This window comes from Engystomops pustulosus, chromosome 8 (assembly GCF_040894005.1).
Source record: "Engystomops pustulosus chromosome 8, aEngPut4.maternal, whole genome shotgun sequence".
Lineage (NCBI taxonomy): Eukaryota > Metazoa > Chordata > Amphibia > Anura > Leptodactylidae > Engystomops > Engystomops pustulosus.
This window is the reverse complement of record NC_092418.1, coordinates 65800514-65819152: the sequence shown is the minus strand read 5'-3', so window position 1 is coordinate 65819152 and position 18639 is coordinate 65800514.

The window sequence follows — 18639 nt, the reverse complement described above, 5'->3', positions numbered from 1 at the left end:
TTCGTGCCACATGTCCAGCTTTGAAACCCAGTAGTTGTAGGGAGCTGTGTGATCATTTAGGACAATGGTATGGTCAGCTACGTACTCCCTCACCATCTTTCTGTAAAGATCAGCCCTACTCTGCCGAGACTGGGGACAGGTGACAGTGTCTTGCTGGGGTGACATAAAGCTGGCAAAAGCCTTGTAAAGCGTACCCTTGCCAGTGCTGGACAAGCTGCCTGCTCACCTACTCTCCCTCGCTACATGTCCCGCAGAACTACGCACTCTGCCGCTAGCGCTGTCAGAAGGGAAATAGTGTTTCAGCTTGTGCACCAGGGCCTGCTGGTATTCATGCATTCTCACACTCCTTTCCTCTCCAGGGATGAGAGTGGAAATATTTTGCTTGTACCGTGGGTCCAGGAGAGTGAATACCCAGTAATCGGTGCTGGAATAAATTCTTTGAACGCGAGGGTCACGGGATAGGCAGCCTAGCATGAAATCTGCCATATGCGACAGAGTACCAACGCGTAAGAATTCACTCCCCTCACTGGCCTGACTGTCCATTTCCTCCTCCTCCAACTCCTTCAACTCCTCTTCTTCTGCCCATACACGCTGAACAGTGAAGGACTGAACAATGGTCCCCTCTTGTGTCTCGCCAACATTCTCCTCCTCTTCCTCCTCATCCTCCTCCACCTCCACCTCCTCCGATATATGCGCTGAGAAACAGACCTAAGGGTGCTTTGGCTATCAACAAGGGAATCTTCTTCCCCCGTCTCTTGTGACGAGCGCAAAGCTTCCGACTTCATGCTGATCAGAGAGTTTTTCAACAGGCCAAGCAGCGGGATGGTGAGGCTGATGATGGCGGCATCGCCACTGACCATCTGTGTTGACTCCTCAAAGTTACTCAGCACCTGACAGATATCAGACATCCACGTCCACTCCTCATTGTAGACTTGAGGAAGCTGACTGACCTGACTACCAGTTCTGGTGGAAGTTGACATCTGGCAGTCTACAATCGCTCTGCGCTGCTTGTAAACTCTGGATAACATGGTTAATGTTGAAATCCACCTCGTGGGCACGTCGCACAACAGTCGGTGAGCGGGCAGTTGGAGGCGGCGCTGAAGAGTGGCAGCATCTGTGCTGGACTTCCTGAAATGCGCACAGATGCGGCGCACCTTCGTGAGCAAATCAGACAGATTGGGGTATGTCTTGAGGAAACGCTGAACTATCAGATTTAACACATGGGCCAGGCATGGCACATGTGTCAGTATGCCGAGTTGCAGAGCCGCCACCAGGTTACGGCCGTTGTCACACACAACCATGCCCGGCTTCAGGTTCAGCGGTGCCAGCCACAGATCAGTCTGCGCCGTGATGCCCTGTAATAGTTCTTGGGCGGTGTGCCTTTTATCGCCTAGGCTCAGCAGTTTGAGCACTGCCTGCTGTTGCTTAGCGACGGCACTGCTGCTGTGCCTAGAGCTAGCGACTGATGGCGCCATGCCCACGGATGGTAGTTCGGAGGAGGAGGTGGAGGAGGGGTGGGAGGAGGAGGAGGCATAGTATGCCTGAAAGACCTGGACCGAGGTAGGCCCCGCAATCCTCGGCGTCGGCAGTATATGACCAGCCGCAGGGTCAGACTCGGTCCCAGCCTCCACCAAGTTAACCCAATGTGCCGTCAGCGATATATAGTGGCCCTGCCCGGCAGCACTCGTCCACGTGTCCGTGGTCAGGTGGACCTTGTCAGAAATGGCTTTGGTCAGGGCACGGATGATGTTGTCTGACACGTGCTGGTGCAGAGCTGGGACGGCACATCGGGAAAAGTAGTGGCGGCTGGGGACCGAATACCGAGGGGCGGCCGCCGCCATGAGGTTGCGAAAGGCCTCGGTCTCTACTAGCCTATAGGGCAGCATCTCCAGGCTAAGCAATCTGGAGATGTGGACATTAAGGGCTTGGGCGTGCGGGTGGGTTGCACTATATTTCCGTTTCCGCTCCAGCGTCTGGGGTATGGAGAGCTGAACGCTGGTGGATGCTGTGGAGGATCGTGGAGGCGACGATGGGGTTTTTGTGCCAGGGTCCTGGGCAGGGGGCTGACTAGCAGCTGACACAGGGGAAGGAGCAGTGGTGTGCACGGCCGGAGGTGAACGGGCTTGGTGCCACTGAGTGGGGTGTTTAGCATTCATATGCCTGCGCATACTGGTGGTAGTTAAGCTAGTAGTGGTGGAACCCCTGCTGATCCTGGTTTGGCAAAGGTTGCACACCACAGTCCGTCGGTCATCCGGTGTTTCTTTAAAGAACCTCCAGACTTCTGAAAATCTAGCCCTCGCCACGGGAGCTGGACTACGGGCAACATTTGGCGCTGATGCACCTGCTCTGGCCCTGCCTCTCCGTCTGGCCCCACCACTGCCTCTTCCAACCTGTTCTGTCGAGGACTCTCCTCCGTCTCAGAAGCACTGTGTTCACCCGGCCTCTCAACCCAGCTTGGGTCTGTCACCTCATCATCCTCCGATCCCTCAGTCTGCTCCCCCCTCAGACTGAGGATAGCCAAAGGATTCTCCTTTGGCTATTTTCTAGCCAAGTATGAAAGCACACTGATGAGATGACGCTGAGTTATGAAAAAATAAACGTAAAATAAAAAGAAACTGGCAGACTGTGCCTAATTGAAATCCAACCCCTAATAAATTTTCCCACTTCGGTCTTTGCGATGGATATGTGCGTCACTAAGCACTAAACACAAAGGTCGCAAGTCTCACTACAAATTCCTCACAATTTGGTAGTAGATGCACTGCAGCAAGGACAGCCACCAGCAGATCAACCAGAAATAAAATATATATAACGCTATTGTAGGCGTAAGTAAGCCGTTTGGATTCTCCTTTGGCTATTTTCGGGCCAAGTATGAAAGCACACTGATGAGATGACGCTGAGTTATAAAAAAAGAAACGTAAAATAAAAAGAAACTGGCAGACTGTGCCTAATTGAAATCCAACCCCTAATAAATTTTCCCACTTCGGTCTTTGCGATGGATATGTGCGTCACTAAGCGCTAAACACAAAGGTCGCAAGTCTCACTACAAATTCCTCACAATTTGGTAGTAGATGCACTGCAGCAAGGACAGCCACCAGCAGATCAACCAGAAATAAAATATATATAACGCTATTGTAGGCGTAAGTAAGCCGTTTGGATTCTCCTTTGGCTATTTTCTAGCCAAGTATGAAAGCACACTGCTATGCCAGATGAGATGACGCTGAGTTATGAAAAAATAAACGTAAAATAAAAAGTAAATGGCAGACTGTGCCTAATTGAAATCAAACCCCTAATAAATTTTCCCACTTTGGTGTTTGAGGTGGATATGTGTGTCACTAAGAGCTAAACACAACAGTAGCAAGTCCCCCTGCAAATTCCTCACAATATGGTACTAGCTGCAAATAAAAAAAAAAAAAGTATAACGTTATTGTAGCCCTAAGAAGGGCTGTTGGGTTCTTGTAGACTCACTCCTGCCTAACAGTAAGCTAATAGAACACCCTAACGCTATCCCTGCAGCAGCAGCAGCTCTCTCCCTAGCGGCATCCAGACACAGAATGATCCGAGCAGCGCAGGCAGGGGCTAGTCTATTCCAGGGTCACCTGATCTGGCCAGCCAACCACTGCTATCGACGTGTAAGGGTACCACGTCATGCTGGGTGGAGTGCAGAGTCTCCTGGCTTGTGATTGGCTCTGTTTCTGGCCGCCAAAAAGCAAAACGGCGGGAGCTGCCATTTTCTCGAGCGGGCGAAGTATTCGTCCGAGCAACGAGCAGTTTCGAGTACGCTAATGCTCGAACGAACATCAAGCTCGGACGAGTATGTTCGCTCATCTCTACCCATGATTCATTCCAGATGCGAGATGCAACCTTCTGCTCCTCTAAAAGGGAATGTGTTACCAATTTTTGACTCATTAAAACCAAATCACCTAATGTGTAGATTTCTACTAAATCATTTCTATTTTTTGATTGCAGCAGAACCATCAAGTTTTGTTGGTTCAGTGAAATCTATGAAAAGTTTTATAAGCATGCTCTGTGCAGGTAAAGTTGTAGATAAAGTGTGACATCACATGGGAGGCATGGCTAGTGGTGCATGGAGCAGGACACGTGAGCTGAGAGCTCCCAGCCGCAACACTAAAACACTGGCTCAAAGCAATTCCCAAGACTGCAAACCGGCTAACAAACAAAGGATAATGTGTCCGCCATCAAGATCGGCTAAGCGGAAAGCAAAAAAAAAAGCCCAGCAATGCTATCATCCTTTACTCCGGCGGTCCACCTATCATGGAGGAAACCCGAGGGTCCCTGCTACAAAGTCGTGCCTCATCGCAGATAGCAGTGAATGTTATATACGCCCCTTCACTCACCCTCGGCCAGTGTGACATCCACGTTCTCAGCAGCCACAGCACAGGCACCCAGTCTGTCGGGAGGCACAGAGAACAGCAGCAGTAGGGCAGCTAAGAGGTGAAAGCATGTAGTGAGCAACCTCCAGATTATATTTCACAGTCAGCTTTATTAGACGGCAATGCTCACAGCAACCTAAACAATCCCATCTCTGAAAATTTGATTAGAGCTCTTATCACAGACCTAAAAACCACAATCCATTATGAGTTTCAAGTTGTATTTTCCAACTTAAGGCAAGAGATTATAGGTCGGAGCAATAGAACAAGCCACTTTAAAAATAAAACGGCAGAGATCACAGCCACGCACAATTAAATAGTAATTGCAAACTCAGAAAAAGATTAAATAAAAGCACTTAAAAACAACGTTGCCAATATCGAAGACCGTTCCAGGAGGAAAAATGTGAGTCTCAGAGGCATCTCAGAAAACGTTAAATCTAAAGATGGGCGAATTTCGACCCGAATCGAATCGTGATTAATCACTTAATGCAGAGACTGTAAGGTGTTGTAGAACATTGTGCCATGCTTAAATATGCGTAGGGAGTGTGGTTTGGTCTTCAAACAATGCTGTGTTTTAGTTTGACATGCACATGACAGCAGGCGCTCTTAGAATCGCTTCACTCTTCAATTCCATGTGCACTTACATAGGCCAATTTAACCAAATAACTGAAGCGGGAACGCAGCCTGACAAGGTAACGTCTGTGCCAACTCAAAAGGACAGAGCTGAGGGCCAAGATCCCACTATAAAGTCAAAGAGTGCACTCTTTTTACACTGACATCAGATAATTACATAGATTATGACACAACCTGTTCTGTTAAACCCTGATACATCTAGAAACCCCCCAAAAGAGTGCAGAGGGTGTTGGCTGTAATTCTGCATAGAAGTCACTGATCATTTTCCCCTTCATTTCGTCCGTCAGTGTCCGCTTTCAATCGGTCAATAATCCATCATCAATATTGCTAAAGCCAAAAACAAACAGAGATGACCAGTAAATGGGATACTTGCATGTCCTCTGTGTTCTGTATCCACTCCTGCTTTTGGCAATCAATCCTGAGGCTTTTCATTCCTTCTGACAGATGAAATGAAGGTGGAAACTAAACATAGTGGAAACGTCAAAGAGCGATGGAGGGTGAAAACAGCATTATAAAAAAATCACAGGGTGTTCCAGGGAGACAACGGCCTTTTGGCAGCAGCATGAGTAGGCAGCAGCGTGGCAAAATGACAAATTATGGAGGTGGCGGAAACATGGTAGGCCACAGAGTGGCACAATGACAGAGCGTGGAGGCGGCGGCAGAAGCAGCAGCAAGAGGCCTCAAAGTGGCACAATGATAAAAGTGTGGAGGTGGGGGCAGCAGAAGCAGCAGCAGGAGCCCACAGGTGGCAGCAACATGGTGGCAGCAGCATGAAAAGCCAAAGAGTGGCCCAGTGGTAGAATGTGGCGGTAGCGGCAGCAGGAGCCCAAAGGTGGCAGCAACAAGGAAAGCCACAGAGTGGCACAATGAGGTCGAGGTGGTGGCAGCAGCAGCAGCCCACAAAGCCCACAGCAGAGGAGGCCACATTGTGGCACAATGACGAAGTTTGAAATTAATTAGAAATTGAAATTTTACATTTAAATCTGAATTTGAAGATTAGAGACGCCACATCCATAATACATTACAGTTTTCCTGAAAATATCAGGCCTTTGCCAGAAAAGAACTGCAAAGGTGGCACCAGCAGCAGCACCAGCATGAGGTCAGAGATGTGAAGGTGGTGGCAACATGGTAGGCCACAGAGAGGCGCAATGATATAGTGTGGAGGTGGCGTCCTCAGCAGCAGGAACTCGAGCCCACAGAGTGGCACAATGATATAGTGTGGACAAGTCCAGTCCCTGGTAAAGATGGTAGGAGGCAGATGGAGCAACTGGCAGCAGAAGTATGGCATCTGGCGGGTGGCAGCATCAGAATAGTAGCTGAGGCAGGTAGTTAGAACCCAGACTCATTTCTCAACGTTTGGGGGAGGCGTCATAGATGATCTAATCTGATGCATAAGGCATTGGAGTGTTAAAATACTGGCTGATCCAAGCCTGATTCATCTTGACAAAGGTCAGTCTCTTCACATTACGGGTGGACAAGCGGGTTCTCCTTGAAGTAACGATGGTCCCCGCCACACTGAGCACCCGCAGTGATGCCACACTATTGCCCGGGCAGGGCAACATCTCTACTACAAACTCCACAAATCATGGCCACACATCAAGTTTGGCTGTCCAGTAGTCCATGGGATCCTCTACCTGAGGTGCTAAAGTGCTGTCTAAGTAGGCCACCACCTGCTGGTGCAGGATCTACTTCATGTCCCGCTGCTGCTGCTGGTGGCGGCTACCGCCATCACTAGGTGGGTAAAGAAAGTTGCTCAATAAGGAATCCAGACTTAAGCTGCTCCTACCCCCCTAGCTCCCCACAGCAGCTGTGGCAGTAGTACGTGAGCGATGAGTGCCAGGAATCCCCCGGTCAGACCTGACAATGGCGCACATAGGCAGCGACCAACTGTGTGCCAGTTGTGTGCCAGTTGTTCCTCCTTCTAAGCAGCTGGAAAATGTCACCCATTTTTGACCAGTAGCGAGGGTCCAAAAGGGTGGAGAGCCAAAAGTCATCCCTATGCCGCATGTTGATATTCGGCTGTCATTAGCTAGGCAAAGCAGCATGCTGCGGGCCATTTGCGCAAGTGACTCTGAGGGACTCCTGGCTTCCATTTCCAGTGTATACTGCTACGGTGCTTCTGGGTCATCTGCCTTGTCTTCTAACTCCTCCAGATGCTCGTCCTCTCTTGTCACCTGAGTGGAAAAACCACCGATTTCACCAGACTCTGCTCCAATGTCCTCCTCCTCCTCCTCCAGTTCAGCCCCCACCGGACCCATGTGGCCATTAGATGTAGTCTGCACTTCTCCAGTACCCTGACGATTTTGCAGCATGAGCTCCAGGACATGAAGCAGTGGAATGGCGTTATTCATTCCGCAGTCCTGGTGACTGACAAATAACATGGCCTCTTCAAAGAGCTGACATCAAAGTTACACTGGGGAGTACTTCGTTCCGCTTGCATCACCAAAAAATCATTAATGGTTTTTCTCTGTTCATACAGGCAGTCTAACATATCGAGGCTGGAATTCCAACAGGTGGAAACATCGCATATCAGACTATGTTGAGGTAAGCCGTTCTGACGCTGCAACTAGAGGAGGGTGTGCTTGAATTTGTAAGAATGACATGCATAGTTTCCTGGCCATTTTTAGATTGTCTTGCAGATGGGTGGAAGACTTGAGGAATCTGTTGACAACCAGATTAAACACGTGCACCATGCAGGGTGCATGGGCTATCCCTCCTCGGTGCAGCGTGGAGACCATGTTCCTCCCATTGTCTGTCACCATGGTTCTGATTTTTAGTTGTTGCGGAGAAAGCCACACATTGGGGCAGGTTCACTTACCCGGTCCTGTCCCGCAGTGCAATGTCCGACGAGGATTTGGGTCTACTGCGATTCCCTAAGATTGTGTCCCGGAGTTACTGCAGGTGTGGGCTGCTGCGCCGAGGTCCGCCAGACTTCACCTTCTTCTTCCTGGTGCATGTGAGTATTTGACCTTGTGACACAATTCGTTTTTTAAATTCTGTGTTTTTTCCGAATCTGTCGCGTTGTCCGAAGGCCCCCCATTTCTGTTGCGTGCATGCCGACGAGGATGCGCCACATTCCAATCCCGTGCACCAAAAACCCAGGCCAATTTGGCGCAAAATGAAAATATTCAGGAAACCCGACAAAAGTGCGGTGTTCAGACCCTTAGTAAATGAGTAAATGACCCCATTGATTTCTTGTTGCATGGCGGGGAACAGTTCCTCTACTGTGTGACTTCGTTCGCCCAGGCAAACCAGGTGTAGAACTGAGTGACACCACTGTGGCTTGCACATGTGGTTTGATGGAGCAGCACTTGTGGAAGCTGAGATGGTGGTGTAGAAGGAGGAGGCAGACACTGGCGTAGTAGCAGCTGTTTGACAATGTGGAGGAGAAAGCGGTTTGGCGTGTGGTGTGGCTGGGCTGGAAGCACATTCACCCAGTGGGCTGTAAAGAACATGTACTGGCCCTGACTGTAGTTACAGCTCCACACGTCCGCGCTGCCTTGCACCTTGGAAGAAACTGATAAACTCAAGGACTGGCCCACCTTCTGTTGTACATAATGGTAAAGGGCTGGCACTGCCTTTTAGGAAAAAAAATTGCGACTTGGAACTCTCCTCCTCGGTTCGGTACAAACCATTAGTTATCTAAAGGTTGCAGAGTCCACGACTTGGAAAGGGAGTACCAACAACTTGGACAAGAGCACGGTCAGCTTCTGCACCTTAGGATGGCTGGACGCATACAGTTGTCTCTTTGTAATTGCCTCGCTCAACGACATCTGTTCCATGCTTCTCCCAGGCCATTGGATAGCCTGTTTTTGCAGGGCCATGGTGCCAACGTTAGCTCCCTAGCCACGCTTCACTTTCTGCCCGCAGATTCTACATATACACACGCTCGGCTCCTCTGGTGTCTTAACAAAAATCTGCCACACTGCCGAGGTGGTGATTTTACTACCAACACTGTGCACTGACTGACTACTAATGCCGCTGCCTCAGTGAGCCCCTGTACCACTACTTACTTGGACCTCAGAAGCGGGGTTTGTACCCCATGGCTGTTTGGCTCCTGTGCTCACACTGCTGCCACTCTGCTGACTCACGGCCACAGTAGCGACTTGCTGCCTGCTCCGCTGCCTAACACGCAAGCTAACAATTTGTGTTTCCCTGTCACTGCTACTCTCCTTAACGGTGTCAGTATGCACAGCCTGCCCAATGCACGAAGCAGAGGATGTCTGCCCTATCTCTTCACTGCCAAGCAGCTGCCGACTTTCCTCAAACACTTTGTCCTCGCTGAATAGTGGAGCTGAGCCCAGACCACCTAGTAGCTATCTGGCTGAGGGAAATGAACAGGACAGAGGCTGGTTGAGGACAGGTGAGGGCCGCTGACCTGCTCCTGGGCCATGCCAACTAATTGTTGTATCTGACGAATCCACAGACTCTTAGCTGGGGTTGTCAGATGTTATATTTGAGGAATTGGGTGACCTAGTCAGCCAATCAACAAACTTCTGGTTGTTGATCAACACACTGCCGCTAGATGACAATGACAGTTCTGGCCTCACAGAGTCACTCCTGGTGCGACGTCCCCTTAGTGTGCTGCGACCTCTGCCAGCTCCTTCTGCCACCTTTCTGTTAGACATAGTGGTTAATCAACTATGTGGATTTGACACTTATTTGTTGCTCTCAAATTTAGCAACAAAAAAGTATTGGAATTTGCATTATACAGATACCCCACAATGGACACGGTGGGATTGGAGCAGAAATCACTACAGAAAGTATATGATTTCTTCCTATTCACTTCAGCAACTAAAAAGAACTGCTATTTGTGGTATACAGATCCCGCATAACGGACATCCTTGGAGCAAAAATCACAACAGCACAGTACAGTAAAAGCAGCTTGACGCTACAGGCAGCACATGCAGTGTGAAGTGCAGAGATAAGAAAATGTCTGCTTCTTTTATAGTCTGTGTGACATCACATAAGCCTGCCAGTTGCTGATAGGCTTACAGGTCTGCAAATGTGATCGAGGGTGTTCCTTTCTCCTTCCCAGAATTCTCTGCCCCATGTAACACGTTGTACTTATGCCCATTTTGGTAATAACTTTGTTCCCACGAATCCTAATCGAAGTTAGAATCATTAGAATCGATTCGCCCATCTCTAGTTAAAACTAAAGAATTACATGATATCTTAGCAGACTTTTTTGTCTGCTTGCTACCTCAAGCCTCAGCACTGGGCTGACTTTTCATTGGGGTACAACCAGTTTTCCGCAGATAACTTGCACCTAAACGGAAGGGGGGCCTCTGTGCTGGGGGAGAATATCCTTGCAGGGGTGGGGGAGTATTTAAACTAGAATCGGGGAGGAGGAAAAGGGGGTAGACACTAAAGGGGTAGACAGGTCAGAGAGGGGGCAGGTTATGTTGGTGAGTGGTGAGGTGGGCCGTGTATGGGGGACTAAGGTAGTGGATAACGAGATCCACAAGTTGCAAAACAGTAGTGACGATATATGTGCCGGTAAAATTACTTTAGATCAGATAAATAACTGTGGAAAATTAAAGTGTATGTTCACAAATGCCATAAGTATCACAAGGAAAATGGGTGAGCTTGAGGCTCAGGTATTAGAGGTACAGTAAGATGTTGTTGGTATAGTGGAGACATGGCTCGAGGCATCACACTCTTTTGGAAAGTCAGGGCAAATAGGAGAGGAGGTGGTGTATGTCTGTATGTCAGAAGAGCAAATACTTGAACAAAATAACCAAATAAGCAGAAGTTTATATGACAAAGTCAAACTTTTATTAATCACAATAAAAATTAATACAAATAAAGACAGTGATGAGTAGACCAAAGGAACAAATAAAAGTGGCTGTACACAAGTAATGATAGCCAAGAGAGGACTAAGGGGTAGGTTATACAATTCATGATAGGAGAAAATATGGCACAGAGGGGAGATAAGGGTAAGGAGACCAAACTCACACAGCCAAGTCAAGAGCCTAAGTCGGATTGTTAGTATACCATACCACAGAATAGGTGCACACGCCACAGACCCCAACACGTGTTTCGCCATTAGGCTTTATCAAGGGGACTGCTATATGTTGGGGGTGTCAGGTATTTAAGATGCCATGGACCAATTGCAAAGTGCACTGGATAATGACCACCTGGATAAATGCCGTGAAGAAGTGCGCAAACCGACCATACAGGTATGTATCTGCTGGCATGTAAGACACCGGCCGCGGTCCGGCGATCTAGTGCGCATGCGCCAGAATAGCAAGATATTGCAGGAACATCCGCGTATCAACCAGCAGCAACACCCGGCATGAAAAAATGGTTTATGCATACGCGCAAAGAACTAATATGCGGAGTGAAACGGCATAACAGGTGGTAAGTATTGTAAAAGGCATAAAAAGATACATATATCAGATCACATATATTGCACATGAGCCCTGTATATAATACATTGAAGGTGAATAGTGCAGACAAAAATATTTACAAGAGGTGAAGATAAAACCTGGTGTGTATATTGTAAAGAGGCCACAGATACACTCACCGGCCACTTTATTAGGTACACCTGTCCAACTGCTCATTAACACTTAATTTCTTTTTTTTTTATATATATAATTGTATTTTTATTGAAAGTTTTACAAACAATGTGACAACAAATGTCAGCTTAGAAACATGCAGTAAAAATTTTTTCCAATATAAACATATAAAAAACAGGACTTATCGGATCTGAAAGCAATATTTACATCAATCTGTTTCTTTCGGCTAGGATCTATCCACATATCAAGCATAATAATTATACAGCAATTCTCAGGTGTGTAACCATACGATATAAGATCTGGACAGTGCTGAGGCCTATATATAAACAATCGTGTACTGCATAAGGCTTTCGAAGTTGTTGGCCTCACTGCCAAGGCCTGCAATCAGGCGCAACCACTGAGGTGTTAACACCTTCCTAGCAAAGATCCTAATAAACAATAAAGAAAAACAACCAGTAGTAGAGACATAAGGATAACATTCATACTCACAATGACGACAAACAACATACAAACAAAAAACCCGAACAATTGGGTGTCCACTTCACTCTTCATCACGCCTCAACTCCTCTGCCCAAAAGCGGTCCCACTGGTCCCATACCTTATCAAAAGCTAAAATGCGGTTATTCAGGGAGGCAGTTAGAGATTCCATTGTGCGAATACCCCTTACTCTGGAGAGAAGGTCAAAGCGGCAAGGGGGAGCTTGCCTCGGGGAGGCAAGGGGGAGGTTGGCGGAGGGCTGGAGATTGAACTTATCTCGCAAGGTCTCAAAAGGTAAAATCTTCCTATCTCGGTAGTCCACGATGTCTGCAAACCTAAATAATCCCTTCTCATGCCAGGGCTTGAAGTCCTGTGTAGCCCCTGCACACTGCAAGGAAGGAGTATGTAAAAAGGACTGCATTGGAGAACACTGTGACACCAAGGGAAATCTATTCATACAAGCTCTCCAGATTTTAATTGTGAAGGTGATGGGACCTAGTAGGGAGCTAGACGTCAGGGGCGGATTCTTGAACCAAAGGTAGGAGTTGGGGTGGAATGGGGCTAACCACAATTTTTCAATCTCCATCCGCTTGGAGAATGCCCACAAAGTGGACCAGGCCGGAAAGCGTCTCAGGTGGGTCGCCCAATAATACTTAGTTATGTCTGGTACTGACAAGCCTCCCCTAGATTTATGGGAAAGCAAAACTGACTTGGAAATCCTATGCCTCTTTTTGGCCATATGAAATGTAAAATCAGCGCCTGCAGAGATCGCAGGGCGCTCAGAGGAAACGTTTTGAAAACATAAAGCAACTTGGGCAAGATGGTCATTTTGACCGCTGCTATCCTGCCAAAAAGAGACAGGGGGATGGAGTTCCACTTATCGAGCACTTATCTTATTTCCCAGAAAAGACCAGGAAAATTCTATGCATAAAGGGAGCCATAAGAAGGAGTCAGTAGTATCCCAAGATATTTGATAGCGTCCGTCTTCCAATTGTAATTGAAGGTCAATTTAAGGTTGTCTACTAGGGCTTGCGGGTCACGGTGAGCAGAATATCATCCGCATACAGCGCCAATTTGAATTCCTTATCTCGAAGTGCGATGCCATGAATATTGGGGTCTTGCCTGATAATGGAGGCTAAGGGTTCTATGCATAGTATGAACAGAAGAGGGGATAGCGGGCAACCCTGTAACATTTCATATCTGCAGAGGTGGGGAAGATGCGTGCGGAAGCTTAATTTGAGATGTGGGATTTAAGTATAGCCCTTTCAGAGCCTGAAGGAAGGGCCCCTTTATACCGATTTGTTATAGGACCTGAAACATAAAGGGTCAACTAAGGCGGTCAAACGCCTTTTCGGCATCTAAGCTTAAGACCAGTGCTTGATCTCCCCGTTTGTTGACCAGGTCAATAAGATCAATCGTTCTCCTAGTGTTGTAGCCCCCCTGCCAACCAGGGACAAACCCAACCTGGTCTTTATGGATCAGTTGGGGAATCCACTGAATCAGACGATTGGCCAATAATTTTGTGAATATTTTTAAATCCGTATTCAAGAGTGCTATTGGTCTATAATTTACACAATCAGTTGCATCTTTCCCAGGTTTAGGAATGAGAGTAATGTATGAGTGAGTGGCAGGAGTTCGCCTTTAAGGAAGGCATTGAACAGCTTCGTCATTCGGGGCAACAACACATCAGAGAAGACTTGATAATACAAGTATGTGAGTCCATCAGGGCCCGGGGACTTCCCATTAGGCATTTCCTTTATTATCTCTCCTATCTCATCTGGTGTTAGTTCTGAGTTGAGGGCCTCAGCAGCCTCCCGGGGTAACCCTGGAAGGGAGCATGATTCTAGAAAATCAACCAGAGCTGTTTTCCTGAGGTTCTCATCTCGGGGTAGGGTGTCTGGTAGGGAATATAATTTAGTGTAAAAATCATGAAAGCGGGATGCTATTGCCCTTGGGTCATGGAGTAAGCCCCTTGCAGAGTCCTGTATGACATGGGGGACCTGATGATCTCTCTTTTCCCTCAGTTGCTTTGCTAACAGGGAGTGCAGTTTATTGGCTTGCTCATAGTATCTCTGTCTTGTAAACACAAGTAGCTTCTCAACCGCTTGAGTTTGAATTTCCCTAAGCTTCTCCCTCGTCTCCGTCAGCAGGCGTAAGCGACTCCTAGTGTTTGCCTATCTCCTTTCGCAATTCCCTTTCCAAATGCAATCTATTCTTTTTGAGTCTGGTCCCTTGCTCCATACAGTGTTCCCTTAAAACTGCTTTGTGAGCCTCCCAGATCATAGGGATGGAGGGTATGGATTCCTAATTAAATTGAAAATACTCTTTCAGGGCTGCAGTAAGCCCCTCCTTAATTAAGGGATTTTTAAGAAGGGACTCATTCAGGCGCCAATGACAGGCCCTAACTGAAGAGAAGTCCTCCCTTAGTGTCAAATGGACTGGCGCATGATCTGACCACAAAATATCCCCCACCTCTGCAGATTGCATCAACCGTAATATTTGTATGTCTCCAAACCAGTAGTCAATACGGGTGTGTGTGCCATGTGGGGCAGAATAGAAGGTGAAGGAGCGGTCGCCAGGGTTGCCCACCCTCCACAAGTCATACAAGGCAAATCGTCGAATAACTCTACGAAAGGCCATCAAGATAGTGTTCTGGGATCTTGTTGGGTTAATTGCTAAGCGGTCCATGGTTTCCGAAAAAATTACATTAAAGTCACCCCCTAACAGTAATGGCGCTGGCGGGAGTTTAGTCAATTTGTTCAGGACTTTGGTGACAACCTGAGACTTATTAGGGGCGTACAATTTTCATAAGAGAATTGGTGACCCAAACATTTTACCCTGAATGATAATGTATCGTTCATTGGGATCTGAGGTCACCGATTCCCGGGACAATGGGACAAGAAGTAGAGAGTAAAATCGCTACTCCCGTTTTTTTATTATCTGTGGAGGCCATATAGGAGACAGGGTATAGGTGCCTCGCAAAATTAAGGTTCCCTGTGGATTCAAAGTGTGTTTCCTGCAAGAAAACTACATCAGCCCTAGTCCTTTTCAACTCGTTAAGCACAAGGCGATGCTTACGGGCTGAGTTGAGCCCCTTCACATTCAATGTCAGGAACTGGACCATGATAGACTTAGCAGATAGTGTGTGGAACGGATAGTACACACCTATGTGAGCTTTACCTAAGTTCAGCTTCTGACTGGGAAGGTCTGTTCACTGCTTTCACAACGCCTCTTCCAAGTGCGGAGAAAGAAACTCTTTGCACGCGGCACCCTAAATCAATGGGGAGACAAAAAGATACAAACAGAGACACAACAGACACCCGACAAGACAGGCACTCGACTAGGAACGACAGGGAAGGGGAAACAAATAAAATAGGACAAACAAGGAAGGGAGAAGGAAAATAGAATAACAATTCTATAACTAGAGAGAGGAGAACCCTCCCGTCTCCAGTGCAGGTCTATTCAGCCCGTCTACCCCTGAACTCGGGGAGTGCAGTCGGCTGACCCAGAACCTTCCTCCACCTAAAAGCTGGGGGGGTAAGGTCTGAGAAGGACCCACTTACGGAGGGCAGTGTGGTAGTGGAGTCCTCTAATGGACTATAAACACTTTAAGGCACAAGTCCAAATAACTTGAAAAAAAGGTAAACAAATTACAGTAAGACGTCACATCGGGAGAAGCACCCCAGTGCCTTAGTGCACGTAAGTAGTTAACAAACTAAGAGAGAGAATACCCTGGAAGTACAACCAAGCAACCCCCCCCCCCCAGATCAACATGACAAAAGAAATTAACTTTAAAGGATATGTAGCAGGGCAGTCAGTCGCCCTCAATCACGCGAGTCTCTAGATGAGGCCCTATTTCACGGTCTTCATCGCTTCTGCTGTAGTTGGCTTCCATCTTGCTGCTGAAACATCGGTGGAGGAAGGAGGTCCCAGTTATCCATCTTTGGAGTCGGGATGCCCCAGGCATTGCAGAATTCCTGCAAATCCGCACTTGCAGATAATGTGGTCGTGACTCCATCTTTGGTAGCTGATAGGGCAAAAGGAAAGTTCCATCGGTAGGAGATATCGTGCTCACGTAACACATTCAGCAACGGTTGCATAATCCTCCTCTTCTGAAGGGTAATTCCTGATAAGTCCCGATAGAGCTGCACCTCCTCGCCATTAAAAGCAAAATCTCTCTTTCTTCTTGCCAGGGACATGATGCGTTCTTTTAGCTAAAAATCAAGCAGATGATATCTCTCGGATTCGCCCCCATCGATTTAGGCCTCAATGCTCGGTGTGCTCTATCAAGCTTAATTTGTGTCTCCGGTTCCCCCAACAGCGTAGAAAATAAAGCTTGAAGGGTAGAACGGACATCTTGTTTACCCTCTACTTCAGGGATGCCCCTCACCCGAATATTGTTGCGCCTGCCCCTGTTATCCAGGTCTTCCAGATGTCTGGCTATATCCTGTGGCATAGAGGACTGGGTGCGCAAAGCCTGTTGCGTATGTGAAACTTGACGTTTTGTATCCGCTTGCTCAGCTTCCAGATTGTCAATTTTCTGTGTCATAGACTGGATATCATGTCGCATCTCCAAGAATTCGGTTTTAAAGGTTTCCTTGACAGCAATCAAAAACTTAAAGTCCTTTTTAGTAGGTAGATTCTGCAAATGGGTATGCCAATTCAAATCAGGGACCGGTAGTCTCCTATCCGTAGCGGAGGCGGTATATTGTTGTCCGGGTGAGGACTTCCATTCTGGGGAGGGTGCCGCATAACGTGCAAGAGCAGGAGTAGCACTGATGTCATCTCCAATTGACTGTGACAGCGGGACATATGGGATTCCGGGTGTAAACACCCCTGGCTGTGAGATAGTAGGGGATCTGAGAGGTGGTGCCTGTGCCCGAGGGTCCCCCTGCCCTGTTTCCATCATCAGCGGGTGGAGGGTGGGCGATTTGGGAAGCCTTCCCACCTTCATCCTGCTGCTGGGGATATCCCTGTTGTGACTCCTGAGCCGAGGTGTCTTTAGACGGGCGCTTCTTCGCCAGAGGGGAGGCCTGCTGCCCGTGTGGCGCTTGGGCGCCAAGATGGCGACCGGAAGCTGCCTGGTGCAGGGAAGCCGCCGCACAGCGCCGTGCCTGCGGGGGTGACGCAGTGGTGTCCGGAGAGCTGCGCTTACCCGCCGGAGCCGTGGGCGACATCGTGGTCCTCGGGGAAGCTGGTGGAGCCGTTTTCGCCGGCATCCTGCAGCTGTGCGCGGACCCCGCCGGTGATTCAGTGGCGGGAGCGGAGCAGAGGTACCGGGTAAGTGCCGTATCTCCTCCCGGTGTGGCAGGTCGTGGTCCGGGGGTCTTCACTCCCCTTCCAGGGGCCTTTTTAACTTTGGGGGCCAGGGTAGCTCCTCTCTATTCAGGTTAATCTGGCACCAGGGTGACGGAGCTCACTCAGTGTGCGGCCATCGTCTTCGAGGTCCAGCCACGCCCCCCTTTAACACTTAATTTCTAATCAGCCAATCACATGGCGGCAACTCAGTGCATTTAGGCATGTAGACATGGTCAAGACAATCTCCTGCAGTTCAAACCGAGCATCAGTATGGGGAAGAAAGGTGATTTGAGTGCCTTTGAACGTGGCATGGTTGTTGGTGCCAGAAGGGCTGGTCTGAGGATTTCAGAAACTGCTGATCTACTGGGATTTTCACACAAAACCATCTCTAGGGTTTACAGAGAATGGTCCGAAAAAGAGTTCTGTGGGCGGAAATGCCTTGTTGATGCCAGAGGTCAGAGGAGAATGGGCAGACTGGTTCGAGCTGATAGAAAGGCAACAGTGACTCACATCACCATCCTGTCAGGTTCGCTAGGGAGATTGCTGGGACTTCTAGTTCTTCTGGTGGTGCCAGCAGCGTTCTCCGTACCCCGGCGCGTATCCGCGCAAACTCCACCTCTCGTCCTGGGCAGCGGCTGCTAAGATCTCGCGCTGTCTAGGAGGGGCTGGGACTTTGAACCTCTGCTGGGTGCCTGGTTATTCTGCACCGTGAGGGGTTAATTCCCAGGTACTGTCCAGCTCCTATCAGATTCTGGAGGTGGAGTTCTGGCTGCATAAATTGCAGCTTCACTAGTTCCCAGTGCCAGTGTTTGAAAATCCCTTTCTCCCTGGTTGCTGCTCGTTTGTATTGCTCAGTATCTGTATCTATATTGTTGTTTACTCGGCTAGTTTTTGGACTTTGACTCTTGCTTACTGATTCTGCCTTTGACGTTCCCTCTAGTTGTGACTCCGGCTTGTTTACTATTCTTTCATGTTCTATGTTTGTCAGTCTGTTTGTGTTTGCCCTTATCCACACTTACTCAGTATATTCCGAGTCTTCAAGTAGTCGCCCCACGGTTTAGCGTGGGGGGGCTATAGGAAGGGACAGAGGTTGGGGTAAGCTCAGGGCTCACCTTCCCCTGTCTTGTGTGTACCCTATCCTAACAGAAACACTGGCCTAACATAGGTCTGCATCCTGTATCCGACCTGCTACATTCTCTCCTTCCATGGAGCCTTTGTCAGCTGTGGTCGCTCAGGTCCAGACCCTAACTCAGTTTGTTCAGGATCTAGCTTCCCGTCTCCAAATTCAGGAATCTATGCAGGTTCCACGGCAGACATCACCG